This window comes from Diuraphis noxia, unplaced genomic scaffold, assembly GCF_037042655.1.
Source record: "Diuraphis noxia isolate RWA-SAM2 unplaced genomic scaffold, SU_Dnox_SAM2 contig0005, whole genome shotgun sequence".
Lineage (NCBI taxonomy): Eukaryota > Metazoa > Arthropoda > Insecta > Hemiptera > Aphididae > Diuraphis > Diuraphis noxia.
Genome location: NW_028301715.1, coordinates 14,383,037 through 14,401,595, shown reverse-complemented (window position 1 = coordinate 14,401,595; position 18,559 = coordinate 14,383,037). Strand labels below are relative to the sequence as shown.

Genomic DNA, 18,559 nt, shown 5'->3' with positions numbered 1-18,559 from the left:
TGTTACAAGTTTCGAAGAGATAAACTCGTTTGGAAACGCGTTGATGCAGTGTAAAATCTGTACATGAAATACGTGTAGGAAAAGTCGAGCGAGTGTTGGTAAACGTTCGCAGTTCGTACCTCCAAGCCTAACGAATGCCGAACGGACGCGCTAAATTGAAGTCTATCTGAAATTGTCTTCGAATTTTATTTAAAAAAAAATAATAAATATTCGTTTGTCATATTATTTTAAGGACAAGTGTCAAAAGTTCTGTTCAGCATCGAATAAAAAGTAAAATCATAAAAAATAAATACATGTTTTGGACTCCCGAAATAAGTATCTACGACCTTGCTCGGCTAATGATAATATTATGCAAACTACTGCTAAAGTTCCGCCGAGGTTATATATTATTATACGGAGTAGCGTGTCAAAGGTGAATTATCGGTTTTTATTTTTAAGTGGACGGCGTCTGGGGGTGTTCTAAAAATATCTTGTCTTAGGTCATACCTACGCCACGCATCAAATTGTATATCGAAGATTACAATATTATTATTTCACGTGCGCTTCCGCAGACTTTTACACATGGCTCAAGTAGTGAGGCTTGGGGCGGGGGGGGGGGGGCTTGAACCCTCTAAAAATATTTCAATTTCCACTCAGTTTAGTCTTCATCGAGTTTAAGTAAAATAGATTTTTATACAATTATTTTGAAATTAATAAAAACCAATAGCAATCATTGGAAACAAAAAAAAACATATACATTTATTTAAAATTTTGTGTTCTGGTTTAGTATTTCTGATAGGAGATGTAATAAACATTGACGATTATAATTGTTGTTTTTTCAGTGGAAAATGTGGTCATGTGGTGAGAGAATAATTTGACTATAAAATATATTATTTTAACTTCACAAGGAAGTATACCTTATTTATTTTATATATCTACGTATGTGTGCTTGTTTGTCAACTGCTAGATTTCTTTTAAAGATTTTTAAGGATTTGAATAATAGTTTGTACCTATAATGGTAAACAAATTACAGAAATTAGTACATATTATTATAATACAATATAATATTGTAAGTAACAATCGACAGTAATTGTTTCGATCATTGTCGATAATTGTTCCGCTATTGGTGTGAGGGTAATGGCTCTACCCGACATTTTTTTATAAATCAAATTAATATTATAGGGAACTTGATTCTGTTCTGAATAATTCCTCACCCCGACACAAAAAAAAAGAAATTGAGCTATTTTTATAATAATACCTACGGGAGACTTCTGCAGTGAAATAATATTGTCGTGCGAGACAAAGAGACTTCATTTCGACTAGTATAATACTATTGTCGTTCGTACATTTGTCGCGATCGTTTTCGTCCGAGATTCGATGCCAATAAAAATAATAAAAACATTGTGCTTTTGTATTATTTCGAGCTGCCGCGGCGTATATAGATGGCCGGAAATCTCTCGTCCCGGAAATGATTCCGACCGTGCCGGTAAATATTATTTATTATTATTATTATTTTTTTCTCTGAAATAGCGTAGTGTTAACCACGCCGAGCCCGAAAAAAAAAACAACAACAAATCGTCAAGACGGAGATGGACCACTGCCAAGTCGAATTCTGGCGAAATGACGAAATATTCGAATGCACGTAAACCGATACAAAATACCGCTTAGGCTCGGTTTGATCTGTGAATAAGAAGAATTACGTACCCAACTCACATCAATCTGTAGCCAAAGAATAAGATAATATGATGACGGTGGACACACAAAAGTGATGTCGATCGATCAATGGACAGACGTGTAAATGATCGTTCGGATCTGTTAACATTTGAGGCGTGACAACAATATTGTTGCGTGCGATGCGATTTACTGTTGCAATATTATTGATTTGGCGCATACCGTGCAATAACAGATAACAGTAAATGCATTACTAAATAAGTATTAGTATTATTAGATGCGGTGATGTCATTTTTCAGAATTTAGCGTGATTTAATGCAAAACGATTTACCATTAATGGTAGCTACTCTTTTTGGATTAAAAATAAATTATACAACATATGCAACGAAATTTATATTATAATTATTGAATAAATTATCGTTTCTTTTTTAATAAAACTGATGCACATAATGTACATAACACACATAATGCAAAAAGAGTTAAGGACTAGCTGCGCTTTTTTCGTGAAAATTCAGAAGCTAATAAGAGTTGATTTAAAAGGTGCTACTTTTGCTTACAAATCGCAATGTACAATAATTCATATGTTTTTGAAATATCGCTTTTATTACCCATTGAAAAAGACAACCGACCATCAAAACGTTGTGTTTTGAGTTAAAAATGGCGTCAATCATCAAATACAACAACAAAAATCGTCAGTCATGATGGGAATTGGGAATGCACAGCCTTGCAAGTAAACCACTCTGGGGATATGCATATTGTTCGAAAATCCAATTATCCGAGTAAACCAATTACCGACTGGCGACTACCGATTCTAATTATAAGTTTTAGGATAAATTAGAATAATATAAAAATACCGAATTTATGTTGTAAAATAATTCCGAAAAACATAATATCAAAATGTAGTACTTGTCGATAATTTCTCGATTCCAAAAATTTTTAAAAATATTAATAGACGCATTTCGTAGTACCTATTATAGTTGTTTGTGACACATTATGTTATCGTACATCAAATTCTGAAAAACAGTACTCAACAGCGGCGGCGGGGATTTTCGGGAATCGAAGAGATCGCGATATTGAAAACGTTGTGCGTTTTGAATATAATAAAAATAATATTCGATTGCTATACGTGTGCCTGCTTATATCCCAGAAATCAGTTGAACCGCACGATTCGGAGAACCGGTGTGGTCCACATCCCTATTGTCAACGTCGTCGTCGTCGTCGTATTATTTTCACCAGAAAAATATTATCACCGAGACCTCAACAATCGTGCACGGGTAACCGCATCCGATATACCATATACCTAGCCCACGTGTTTAACAATATACAATATTATATTCAATGATATTGTATATAATCCACTCGACCCGCGACGCGGTTGTCGCTGGTAAGTGTGGGTTACCGGCGCAGGTTTTTTGTGTTCTTTTGGTTATAATGAATACACAATATTGTTAATAATTGAAACATAGGGCGAGTGAACGAAATAATACCAACAAAGCCGACGACGCGCCGCCGTTGGTGTTTGCACAAATCTCGCGGAACGCCTTTTATTTTGGGTTTGTGTGTTGGTACAACAACAACCACCCTTTTCATAGATATTATTTATTATTATTATTACGATGTTATGCGTGTTATTACCGTCCGACGTTAATATAATACATCCGTATGGTATACCTACTTTTGAACAATACCTTCGTGAAATCGAAATACCGAAAATTATAATAATACATTATTATTATTTTTTAAATCTAAACGCAGCTCCGGTTATGCGAGTTCAACAATAATATTAATCGTTATTATGATTGATTAAAATCCATCAAACACGAAACCGCATATTATTCGACTCGTGTTTATATGACGACGAGATACCAAACGTGGTTTCATTTGCTGCGTTTCTCCAATACACAAATGATACCGCAATGACACTCCCCCCAATAATAATATCGACTTAGTGCCATTAGCATATTATTACTATCGCTATACCTGAATAATTATACCGTAATCAGAGTGTTTACACCGGGAATCGAGCATTAATATGGGATTTTACCGTTGTGTACCTATAAATCCGAATGCTGCACGCGATTTGTCACGAATTAATTACATAGGTTTCGAGGAATAAGCAAACGAAAATAGATCTAAGTGAATTCTATTAAAAACCTCTACACCTCAAAATGAATGATTAATTAATTAATTAAACAATTTATTTGAATATTATACTAACAATACAATATAATGTACCTAATAACTTGATGTTTTAATTTTTCATAAAGTTACAGTTTGGAATTTTAGGTTCAAAAAAATGGCGTCGCGGAAGTATTGCGAAAGCAGTTCCCGCGGCGCCGTTGGTTTCAAACTGAAAAAAAAAAGGTTCAAAAAAGTTAAATATAGTGTAAATATACTATCCAAGAAAAAAAAATACAAATTATTCACATTAGGTGTATTCTCTCAAAATCAATAAATATAAATTTTCTTGTGCAAAAATAATTTATAAACATCACAATTAATTCACAAAATATGTATGCAAATGCTAATTAATTTTTTTTTATTATTCGCGAATCATATTAAAACATTTGTAAAGGCAAATATCAAAAATTAAATTACAATGATAATAAACAATTTACATTTTACCTTACCATTTTTTCTCACAATTTACAAATATTATGCAAATGAAAATGAATATTTTCCTTGCCTGCACCTTGGATTATCTCTAATATTGAAAGAAGTTCACATTTTTTTATTATTATAAAATTGCATAGGTAAAATATACGATAAATTGTAAATAAAAAAAAACTCAAATATCCTGCTCCGGGTTGATTAAATTTAATCAGTTTGAAATATTATCAATCTTAAGTTCTTTTCGCTTATTTCGATATCGCACGTTGTAATTATGAAGAAAGCTTGACATCGCGAAATTATATTTAAGCCCAAGACAATAATATTTTTATTATGTACAAAAAATACAATAATAATATGAACACGATTGATCTCGCGCGTCAGTAATATCTTTTTCGAATAAACCTAATTAACCTAACCTAACCGTATACACGACGTGGCCGCCGAGCGGAAATTATTATTATGTATGTACACGAATCATTGATCCAACCACTCAAGAATCAACCGGTACGATGGTTAATATGCAGGTGATGACGATATGAAATGGGAAAGAAATGAGTGGGTTTCAAGTACAGATATTATAATGCAACAGAGATTTATATGATATGATTTATGGTTTCATTTTTTTTCCACAATATTATATGTTCTTTATCTCCGTCGTTTTTTTTTTTAAATTTTTCATCCGTTTACGTATACCTACAACGAAATGCAATATTATCATTCCATTGCGTGCAAACAATTTCGCTTTCCGATATTATGTTTTTTTTTTCTGCTTCTGTAGCGGTTCTTCTATTGACACGCGGATCCTATGGCGTTCGGTTTCAAAGGGACGCGTCGTGGCGCGCTCGGCTTTCGAAAAATATTTGATTTGGACGTAGGCATAATACACATACTACGAGCGTAACTGCAAGGAAATAGTCTGGGGAGTTGTCGAGATATTTTGAATAAAAATAATCCCAGAACGTCTCGTTAAATGTATTTCTGTATCGCTTGGTATTTTTTTATCTGGTTGCTTTTACGCTGCAGTCGTCACTGTACATAATAGGCACATAATAATATGTTACAATATTGAATAACATATACTGTCGTTTTGAATAAAAATAAAAATCGAATTTCGATTGGTTGACGAGACTATAAGTAAATCCGTTGAGTTTCCGTTCGGATGAATAATAATAAAAATTAATCTCAACTCGACCGTTACAACTTACGAGGGTGGTTTAGAAGGGGAGGGGGTGGGAGTTTTTGACAAAAAATATTTATTTTTTTAACGTATTCGGATCGATCCGACGGCTATATCATCGTCACATATGCGCTCCGCTTTTACACACATAAAACACGCACACGACGACATAATTGTGGGTTTTGCAATCTCATTTGTCTTTTGTCCGTCCTTCCTGCAGCGATGAGCGCCTAATGAGGCTGGTGAATTTTTTCTCCATTGTTCGCGGGAGACAAATCGTTCGGTTCTCGAGATAAACAAAAACTATGGCGAAAAAGCATAAGCGATTTCTGCCTCCTCTGTATTAGGTATACAGGGTGAGCCCTATTGATTCATCAGACAAGAACGCGCATATACCAAATAATTAGAATGCAATCGCTGTGCAGGCGCCGAAGTCGATTATTTATTAATAACTCATCGATATAGATCACCACCACGAAATTTACCGACACACGGTGTACACATCCTTCGGAGACCATTAATCTGGATTTAACTTTTGAGTTAAATCGCTTAAAAACCTTTTATATTTTTATTTGTTTTCAAAAGTTTAACCAATATAATAATATATATTGTAACACAAAATTAATGTCTGCCTACTTAATATGGCGTGTGTTCTTGCACTAAACGTATAAAGGTTATAATATTTTTTAACTATTATAATATGATGATTAATATTACAATATGACTCATTATAGTTGATTTGTTTTTCTTCAAAATTTATATACCACTTAAATATTCAGCATGATGAGTCATCGTATAATAAATAATATTATTAATCACCCGAAATCCAACTACCCTCCTGCAAATTGTATATGTGTGTATATTGCTGAAGCTTTCGTAAATAAGAAAGCATCCAATCATCAAATACACAATAATGAAGATATACATCAAACAATCGATTGAAATATCGTGATTTATGATGTAATTATATGTTTATCATTAGAATCTCTAGACAGCATAACGGTAGAACTTTTAACATAATATTATAAAGTTTACGTCCAATGGGTGTCAGGGTACGTCCTATGGGGTAGATAACAACCGACCCGCACCGCCAGGAATCTACCCAGCTTATATTATGGCGACCGCATAACATGTACGTGGTAGGGATCGGTGTTACCGATATGTAAGTATTTGGTACCTTTGGTAGGTATAAAAAATGTCACGCGGCGAGATCGACTAAAGGCGGTCATCGATCAACGGGAATATAAAAAACGAGGGACTATCAACACGGCCGTCGTCGTCGTCATATTATACCGCCGATTAATGTCGTACGTCATCCGAGACGTTTCTCGGTGTCTGAGACGTCGTTTTTTCTCAATTCCGTTTTCCGTGCAGGTAGGTATTATAAGACGAAGAATAAAAAACGCGAAACGGACTGTTTGTTTATTTTTTTCACTGTTCCCACCGAGTGTGAGTGACAAACGAGCACTGCGCTGTGAAACAATGACGGACGTCAGACTTTTAATAACAATAATTAATTATTAAACCATACATCGTAATAAATCACACAGCCATAAAATAATATTATTAGGTATTTTATTATGATAAACGTGAAGTGCTTGTTTTGTATTATAGTGTATTACTTGAACGTGTCCGTCGGCGGCGGCGGTGTTTCGCGAGCGCATAATAATAATATAACGATATATAACATAAATTATTATGCAATATTCAGCCGATGCATTCATTCGTGGTGCGCTGTCGATAATGCACGATAATGAATTGGTATTGTCTATTGGTAGTTAGTACTATATAGATATAATATCGTAACCGACTCTGCACACTCATCATATCGGATCACGCCATCACGGTAATAATAACAATAATATCTCAAGTCGCGTTTCTCCGGATTTCTGCAGTCCGTCGATCTTGTGCATATACATAGGTAATTTGTATTATATATTATTTATATACGGCACGCAGAACGTTTTCGTCCTGTCGTGTATTTTATAATATTATCGTTTGTCGCTAATTGGGGTACACTGTATATTATGTATACTACGCACTGTATCCTGCAGTACACGCTGCGTGCATAATCGTATACCTAGTATAATATTTTGACGGGAGTTATGGTGGTTTAGCCGCCAGCCGGCTCGATCGAGCAGTCATGCGATTATATTTTTATAATATCAGTACGATGTTATTGTTATGAGTAGGGCGCTCGGAAGTTGTAGGAATTGCATATTGTTCTGTATGATCTCAATTTATAGCAGACCTATAGCTAGAAATTTGAAATATACAATTGCGAGTTAAAAAATTGAAAATTGAAAATGCATATTTTGCCAATTTTAGCTAAAAAGTGAATATTTCATTAATTCTATACACCTCGTTTATCGTTACTGTTGATTGTACACGATTGATGTTTGACAGTGGTCAGTGACAGTTTCGTTTTAAACGTCGTATTGTTAGTAGGTGAAGTGCGTATATTTTTGGAATTCAGAATAATATTTTTGCATATTTAACAATTTTAATGCATATTTTGCAATTTTTTCGTGCATATTTGCATGCATATTTTACCTTTTTAGCTCCTACAACTTCCAAGCGCTAGTTATGAGTGTACGCGCTGTACACAACTTTGTAGAACTTTCATACACGTACGACGGCGGCGGCGGCGGCGGCGCATGAATCATATTATAATCATCACGAAAACCACAAATCATTAAAATAATATTACAAACGAATTGCTCACCATATACAGACGACAGACCTATACCGGTTGACGCCATCACTTCGAGAGTAGGTAGCACATGCTGTGGCGGGACACAGCACCATTGATATTATTTTAGTGTTATTATTTTAACCACATTGTTGTACCGTAAATATTGTATATTATCATGTTGCATTTGCGCGCCGCACTAAAAACGTGGTGTACTTAAATCTGACCAAAAATATATCATAATCATAATCGTCGGATAGCCCATCAAATCGCTAATGAAATAAATATTTAAAAAGTAAAGTCTATACATCATTATTTTAAAATAGTTTGATAAATATAATATATATTATATCGTCGCGTTCGAATAAGTAGCAACGCATCATATCAATTGATCCATAAAATGAAAAATTATGAATCTAAAATTTAAAATATTAATTTCTGTATTGTTGTCACCTTTGGCGTTTGACGTGAACCACAAGCTCACCGTGGTGTATTTAGTTAGATATTATTCATATAATTAGTGTGTCTTATACGCATTTTTATTCCTACATCGAAATTTTTGCCTTTGCCATAAAATAGTGTGTAAACAATAAATGTGAAGATTCGACTAAAAAGGGTCGCGAGCAGAAAATTATTTTCTCGTCATAATTGAACATTTTGTGTTTTGACATATTTTATAAAGATTAAATGTCGTATGAACGAACGGGCTACGAAGGTTTCTAGCACACTAGTTAGTCCAATAGGTAGACACTTGAAGTCCACACAATTTTTTTCTAACGTCACAAACTACAATATACGTTAGTTGAAAAATATTGTCTTGTGTCGTAATACGAGTAATAATAGTAAATATCTAATTAAAAAAAATAAAAAAATATTGTGCTCGTACAACATTCAATGAAATTAATAATTCGTAGAAAATAATAATTAAATTATTGCACTTTGGCATCATTATTGCTACTTGATCGCTATTTGTTAGTTTTACATCAAACAACGATTGCCGCTTTAAGGAAAACAACAATATAAATTGCCGACTTATATTTAAACGTACATGTTTTATTTTTATTTTTTTGAACACAAGATCGTACAATCACGTTTGCGGGGCATAATATATAAAATTCACGGTATATATCATAATATTAATATTATGTAACGCTATGGCACGCAGGTTTCGGGCAACCACTTGTATAACTTTTCGAATTGAACTCCCGCCGTATATGCTACCGAAATACATTATACGCATATAACAAGAATAATAATATTATATTATACTACGGTCGTAATTTTTGAATCTATATTATAATATTTCGTATACGATGTCATTAAAATGACCTTATGATTAATTAATAACAATTTATTAATTCCGGTCTGCGATAATAAATCCCGCCGGATACCACACGCGTACTACGCGAATGCGGAGCGACGATATCGCATATATTACACATATATATATTATATGTGCACACACACACACACACACACACACACACATAATGTAAGCAGATAAAAAACTCGGATCGTAGAAAAAATAAATAAATAAAAATTACGTCCGAGGACCGTGGGTCGTTGACACTCGGTCCCTATCCGTTCTTTTGTTTCAAGTACGGAGGAGAACGCTGCTTTGAAGAATGCGTCGCTGCAGTGGTGGTGGTGGCGGAGTCGTGACGCGCGCGGGGTGGGGGGGACTATGCCGGCCGGCCGTCGAGCGCGTTGCAGCGACAGCAACAGCGGCAGCAGCAGCAGCAGCAACGGCTACACGCACACACACACGACTCCCCCACCGCGTAGGTACGACATCGAACAGGTGTTGTTATTATTGTTATGATTACGATTAAATAATGTTGTGTTTTCATCACTCACCTTGACTCATCAAAAGGAAACGGAGTGACGCTGAGAAACCGACTGGAAAACAACGGTGTGTTATCCGTAATTCACTGCTGCCGACGGGACACGCTCCCGCGAAACGGATATTGTTTAAAAATGCGCTTGTCGTGACCACGGTATTCCGACGATATTGTGCACGTCGGTAATAATAATAATAATAATAATAATATCTTCTTGACGATTACGTTAACACGGACACCGGTCGATGAAAAACAAAAAAAAAACTCTTTTGTTTAAAACAACAATAACAACAGCGACAACAATAAAAGTATATTATACTATATATATAGTGTTAATTCGTACGGGGATCACAAGGGACTAGAATCGGTTGAAAAAATAATATAAACAATTAAATAATAATAATAATAATAATAACGTTTTATATTATATATATATTACGATAATTTATAATAACATATTTTAAGTACCGCGGAATAATTCGTTTTTGTGTACCTACGTACGAGCCGGAATCAACGCACTCGCGACGACTATAATATACTGCACGATTGTTATTGTGGAGTTGTTGTCTGGACAAAGTCTGTGCGCACGTATAGAACAGTAACAATATTTATTTATTTGGACGAACGTTGTGTGTGCAACTTTCTGACGCGCGGTCGGTGTCTCGCGTTGGGAACGACTAAATCGGCGTGAGCGCACACGACAACTGCTTGCCGGCGGCGTTGTTTTATCCGACGGGGTCCCTGCCACCGCCGCTGCCGCTGCCACCCCTTTTCCACTTCGCGGAGAGGAAGAGTCCGTCCACGCGTTACCCGCCCGCCCTTACGACGACGACGACGTGGGGCGGGAAAAATATAATACCCGATTTCGAGGATCCCTCCCGTTGCCACCGCCGCACCAGCCGGCCACGGTACGGTGGCCGGCCAACCACCCCTGTGCAGCGGTGGCGGCGCTCTCCCCTAAAGGGTGCTTTGGGCGAGGGTGGCGGCGGCGGCGGCTGCTGCGGCGGTGGGGTGGAACGATCGCGCGCGCGATTGACAGGGACACGCGGAGGCGGCGGTGGCGGTAGGGCGGCAAGCCGTCGCGCCGGGGGAACACCGCCGCCCCACGACTGGTTAGGGGTGCGCGCGCGGTCGATACGCGAAACCATCCCCTTATCGCCGCCGTCTCACCCTCGTCACTCGCACACACCCGACCGCCAACGGTTATCACCGTGCTTTACACTTTTTTCGCATATATTTGTATTTTAGTTTTCTTCGTTATTTCCCCTGCAACGCGACGGATAGACTAACTACAACTCACTCTTCCCATATGCCCCATACATATATACGTATATGTACGATCATATCAAGCGTAGTGTGCACGGGGTCGACGGTGGAAGAGATATTATATACTTTTGTGTTTGATGTACTTCCGCCATCCGAGGTATACATATATGTATGTACCGCATACCGTGTTCTGGTCCTAAAAAAGTGTTGCACGGTCGTCGTCGGACGTTTAGGTAATTTTTCCCAAAAGAGTTGTATGTATGTTGTTGCCAGTTTTCGTCGCGCATCATATATTAACACGCAGTGGCGTACGCAGGATTTTAGTTCGGTAAGGGTTTTCAATATATGTTGATCAGTGACTCGTGGGGGGCGAAGCCCCCCACACCCCCCACTATATAGCTAAACTAATAAATATAACCAACATTATATAACACATAATAATTCTTTCAAAATAAATTCCTATTTATGTATTTAATCATCTAAATTCTTAAAATGATATAAAACATTAGATAATAATTATTAATTAGTATTTATAAAATATTAAAATATTATATTATAAACAAAATAATAAAATAAGTGAACAATATATTCATGAATTATATTTATTTATAATAAATTATAGATTCAGTCTTAAATTTAATCTACGATTAGAATATATACGTAATATTATGTATGTAAATACGTTTAATATAGATACGAGCGCACAACGTATAATATGCACAATATACTGTGTGGCTACAAATTACAACGATCAGAGGTTGTTTTTCGGATTTTATAGTTAAGACATTTCTTAGTTGTACGATAAATCTTTGTTGCACGCGCTACCCATATAATATGTATGTATAAGATGTATAAACTAAACATAATATTATACTTTAATTTAATATACCTACGCCGGTTGCGTCAGCTGTGTATAATAATTAATAGGTCTCGACGGTTGTAGAAAAATAAAACACTGTACTATATTATGTTTAAACACGTAATATAAAATAAAAAGTGGCAACTACGCTGTTGGTCGACTTGGGGATTTAAACGCGGGTCGGATGCGAGGCGACAATAATTTTGAACATGCGTCGTCGGTGCTCTGATTACGGCCTATATACGCATTGTACAGTTTATGCATAATGCTATTACATATATTTTGTGCCTTATAATAGTACTTACAAAACGGACACAATTTTTGTATCATAATATTGTCTGTTATACATAATATTAAACAAGCTGCAGCCTGCGATGTATATACCGCGGAGATCTGTTACCGACGCCGTTCGTTTGAAATTGAACAACAATTTATAAATGTCGCGTATATTATGCTTATGCTTATGGTTATATTGAATTCGATTTGACAATGTGTGCGATTAAATAATAGTGTATTATACTTTTACGTGCTCCGAGTTATCAATAACCGCATCGTTTAGCTGCGAGCCATCATGACAGCTGAAGAGCTACAATAGTGCGCGCATAATATTTATTTTTTTTCAACTTCTGTAGCTTCACGATTAATCACTATATAATCCCTCACCGTCGTCGCAGCGTGGTAGATTTATTGAAACGTGTTGAAGTTGTGAATAGAAAACTAATGGCAGTGCAAACCCGAGCCTAAATTGCCGTATAAATTGTTTATATCTTGAACATTGTTATAATTGCTCAGCTATTATATACAGACACACGCATATACCTACATAGATATAGTGTCACAGACATGTATATAATATATAAAGTCACGTCACTGTATATAATATGTATATATGATATTATATATTGCGCACGAATAACAAAATATACATTAATAATTGAGGTGTTCTCACAATACAATCAACAAGTGACAAAACAATAAAGAACGAAAATAGTACTTCTAACGATTATTTAGCTATTTAAGTGAATACTCTCATGTATGTATGCACATCGTTTATATCGCATATACATAAGACGCACTTAAAAAGCAGACACGTAATATATTCGATGACACGCAATAGACAATGATGGTAATAATTTTATTTTATGGACAGTATTGCAATCGATCTTTCAAATTTTACAGTTGTCTGCGATCGTTCATACATTTTAAAAGGAAAAAATGTGATTGCTTATATATAGTTTTCACCATCTACCAATTTTCTATTCAACCTATGTACCCTGAAATATTAATGTTACTTTTTTCCATACGTTTTTTAAATGAAAAAAAAGCACTCGATATTATTTAAGCAACCTGTGATGGGTCACGGTTCCTGTCAGCAGGCGAAAACATACAGTGATGGCCTTATAATACATAATATTATTATGCGGTGAATTGTTTGTCAAATAATGGACATTCATGACCTAAATATTTATTATTTTTAAAATCTATATAAGGCCAATTATACAGGGCTTTGAATTTGATTTTTTTGTCACTTCACAGGGTCGAAAATATTGATAGTTGATCATAATAAATAATAATTTAATTTTCAATACAATTATGTATTTAAAAAACGTATTTATACGGTATTAAAAACAACAATCGTGTTTCAGAAAAGTACACCAAAAATATCAACATTTTTGTATTTTTGTAGGTAAGTTTACGTTAAATATGTGCTAAAAATTACGTATTCATTAACACTTTACTTGAAATTAAAATACATTTTACTCAAATCATGCTGTCAAAGGACAAAGATGTATAATTTACAAAATTCCCGTGTTTTGTTCCTGTACGTCTAATTTTTTTCTCGGCACAAGACAAACAAAATTCTTCCCGAGTCCTGATCAATTTCATAATCACTCATTACACATTATATAACGTGTACAAATTAAATATATTAACTTATTATGGATAATTGGCATATTGTATAATAATTGAGACGTAGTTTACGCTTTTGAATATTACAAATTTGTCATTCAAATATTCATGTTTAATTTGAATATTCCATTAGTTTTTAATTGGCAGAAGAGTATATTTCAACCAACTTCTTGAATTTACGCTTATTAAAACATATTTTAATTAATTAAATTAATTTTATGTATAATTTGTATGATTAGATGTATTATATTATGCACATGCGTGTAGAGACTGATTAATAATTAAAACCAAATGCATTTCAAACATTTCTCAATGAATATGATTTTAGCCTTTAGAATAATTTATGATAATATGCATTTTGAATTTTTCTAAAATTTTTCCTATAATATAAAATTAGACTCTTAATAAGACATATTTGAAAAATACTACTCTGAATTATAATATTTTATTAGTTGACATTATAAACTATAATATAGTCTACTAGACTATATAAATAGTCGTAATTGGAACTGTTGAATAATTTGTATCTTATTTTATTATTTTAAATCATTGCACTAACAAGAAACAGGAGAAATGGACATTTTATACTTTTAGGTCTTAATGGTCTTATACCAATGTTGAAAACCTATACACGTTTATTAGGTGCTGGTAACTGCGTGAACATTGTGCTTATAATACCTTAATTCTACAATCATCATTAATTTATATAAAAAAAAAATTAAATTTCAGAACAAGAGTGTAGTTAACGGTAACTAAAAATATAATAACAAAAAACGAATAGCATTGCATTTATATTGGCTACTTAAGTCATGATAAGACGATATCTTCATTATACAAGTGTTTATTTTGATTGCATTTTAGTAACGATCTTAATGATAACAAATGAGTGACAAAAAACCAAATTATTTTACAATTTCATTCAATTTGAATATCGCCATATCGTTCACATAAGTTCATAACGTTTTAATATGTTCTCGGATTAAATATTTTTTTTCATTTTACTCTAATTTATAAGGTACAAAGAATGAAAACCAGTTTTTTTTTAGAAAGTATAAATAATTTTTGGGCGGTCAAAATCTCCTCGCCCTCTAAGTCGTATCAGTGATGATGACCTTAACGAATTATGAATTTGAATTTTCCCACTCTGCCCCTGCTCTGCCTGTTGACCATATCATATTATTATTACAGTTTGACGAAGGTGCCGTATAGGTATTAGGTATACGTATCGATTTATTTATCTGTCGTGTTTTATCGTTCAGTTTTTACTTCACAGTATGGTTCGAGTTACGTGTTAAATTTTGTAACGTCGATTTACTGTAAACATAATGATTATAATAATATAATTTATTATTTTCTATTCAAATAATTACCGTATACCTACCTAGTATTTTTTTTCGTTACATAAAACGCGGTTACGGTATAATTATTCTCATTACCGACATCATATTGTCATCCGTATAGTGTGTATGTGTGAAACATTTTTAGTGTCCCTGTCCCATTAAAACAATATATATTGCATTACTAAATAGTTTGCACGCTCAAACTGCTCTGGAGATCTAATTTCAGAGATTATACACGATTGATAATTAATAATAATAATATAATATACTACAGCAGTCTTCTTTGTGTACAATTTAATACATTATTATTATATTGTCGAATATTGCACAAGTAGTAAACTCTGTTGCGTAGTGTGTACCGACTAAACATTTTAGTTGTTTTTTTTATTTTCGAATAAACACGGTAGATGGTATTGTATAGAAAATAGAATTATTATTTTTAAAACCACCTGTGGTCGATAAATAATTCGTGCTTGTATAATGCGTATATTATTATTATTATTATGATAATAACCTTCTCATTAGTCATTAAATGTTGTTTATTGAGTAAAAAAGACGGCAGGTGGTCACTAAAAATCATTTACAGCGACAAATGACTATAGTGAAAATGTCTATAATATGCCGATATTGACGACGTGCTCGAGGCTCGTTAATACTTCATTAACTAAGTTTATGAATACAATATTATTAATTATTATACACATTTGAATGTTTTCGAAATTGTATTTAAATAATATTATACCTGTGATGGAGGAGGAGGAGGAGGAGGAGGAGGAGGCGTACAATCAATCAATATACCTATCAATGAATAAATAATAATATCATCCACATAATATTTTAGTGTTTAATGTGGTAAACTATAAAGCGCGACGATCGTTTTTCGTGTAGATATTTTATTAGGGACAATATTATTTTAGAGTCGTTTAGCAATTATTTCCATGCGGGTATGAGTTTGGACGGTCTCGTCGATGATGTATTTCGATATTAGAATTATTGAGAATACCCGAATAACCGATAAATTATCTCTACCTTGTTAGTGGTCGGGAAATTTGGCCGAACATAAAATGTACACGCGCAAAGGCCAATAATGGAGTACACATCGTACACAACATTACTTTATCTAAATGTCGGGTCATTTGTTTTCCATTTCTGATAGTGGGCTATTGACAAATTACCGTCGTCCGAGATAAACACACACTCGACCTGTATATATAATAAAATAATGCCAGCTCTATTTTCGTGTCGGTAATTTTGTTTACCCGTAGAGCACTTCTTCTACGAGTAAAAATATTATTCTTGCGGTTCGAGATGAAAAAAAAAAAAACGAGAAACTTACGAGGATTCCACTCGTTTCTAATGGTGCGATAGTAGTTGTTATTTAGGTAGTTATAATTTGTTGGAAAAAAATATAAATAGGGTGTAAAAACTTATCGTACCGTCTTTGTCTATGTTACATACGTCGCTTGGACAACATATTATATATATATATATATTATAATATTATACAATCTAATATTATCATATTATAATGTAATGACCATGCGCTGACGCGTGTGAACATCCGATTCCGTGCGTTATTTTTTTCAAGGTTAACCGTAGGACGATCGAATTAATTCCATAATAATATTGTAATATAGAAAACCCGTAAAATCAAAAATCGAGATAATCGTAGCGGGTTCCAACCAGAGCACACAGTACAATGTTACGATATATTATTATTATTATTATTATTATTATGGTATCACGTGGCGGCCGCCTAAACGACGTGTAATTGTTATCGGTGACTGGGGAGGGTTCTTGAACTTTGACGTGTTCGAACGGGCTGGAAGTTCGCTGCGGAGTTCTCTGGTGTTGTACCATTTTTTTTTTTTTTTGTAATTTTCCATTACAACCGATAACGAAAAAATAGATATCGTAATCGAACCAATATGCGTTATTTATAATCGACACACAAAACAGAAAATGCAGATATTCGAAGATATTCGACACATCCGCTTCTACACTATTTCTTCAATATTTAATAGTTTTAAATCCATATCATTATATAATTTCGTCTGTGTGTGAGTAAAGAGTTTACACGTTATGGGCTACCTATATTATACATGGTGCGCAGTTGCCAGTTGATACGACCGTGTGCGGTGTTTGCGGAAAACTGTCACGTTCGACGGGCGGTGAAATCGAACTTTGAACGCTCAGCGACCGCACCAAATCGACCGTGCGCCGGACACGTATTTCCGAAAACAAAAAAAAAACGAAAAACCGATAGAACAAAATAATAATAAACGACTATACATATTTAAAGGCCGTCTCGTGTATGCACGTTCAAATGTTCAATATTCCATTATAGGCGTCCACCGGGAACATTATTAATATACCATCATCATCATATCATTATATTGTACAATATCATCGTGTCCTCGCGTTTTCCACCACCTGTCTGACAAGGGCGCGCGATCGCAAAATCATTTTACAAAATGTATAGATCATTTTTTTATAATAACGCGAAATATATTATTATACGAATATTGTTATTATTATGTTTGTCGACCGCCAACGCCAACTGACTGTTTTCGCGCACACGGAAATCACATATTTATTATTTACGTGTAGACGGAAAGTTTGCCGTCGTCGTCGTGGTATTTTTCTTGTCGACAATTCGTACCGGAAAAGCTCGCGGCGATTGACGACAACGAACACAGCGGTAGGTACGCCTCAATGATTATTACGGTTTTTTTTTGTTTTTTTGGAGGGGGCTCACGCGAAAATCGAATAGTATTTTTTTCGTCAAAATTATCGCTCGGTTATTAATAAGATAAATACGACAACATTCAGACGAATTTCATGAAATGTAAAGATAATGACGTTATCATCGCGGCCGCGTGAACCTTACCTTATTCTTGTCAGATGTTTTGTCGCAATTAAACTCGGACAATAATTTAAACGTCGGCGGAGAAGAACACATAATATCATGACGTGATTGCGAGACAATACGTTTTATATGCATAGACTGATAGAACAGCTAGACGGAACATTTTTAGGTATGATATAACGTGTGCAAGTGGGCGGAGTTTGATACGAGGACCGAGCGTTGAAAAATCGCGGAAATAATTTTGAATATTCAAATATAATATCTATAATATTACAAATTCATCAATTACTCATAGAAGTTATGAACGATTGAAAAAATATTATTCACAGACGTAGGTTAGG

General features: G+C 34.4%; 1 protein-coding gene across 2 annotated transcripts in view; it reads right to left on the bottom strand.

The window, feature by feature from the left end:
- The window catches only part of brat (tripartite motif-containing protein brain tumor), an 80,331-nt gene that overhangs the window by 41,462 nt on the left and 20,310 nt on the right, over positions 1–18,559 (bottom strand). Inside the window, exon 1 of one of the 2 annotated variants that reach the window (XM_015524981.2) lies at positions 9,990–10,674. The exons of the other annotated variant lie outside the window; for it this stretch is intronic. The gene's annotated coding sequence lies outside the window, so the exon portion shown is untranslated. Of the gene's footprint in view, positions 1–9,989; positions 10,675–18,559 lie in introns of those variants that run through there. 2 annotated transcript variants of the gene reach the window in all.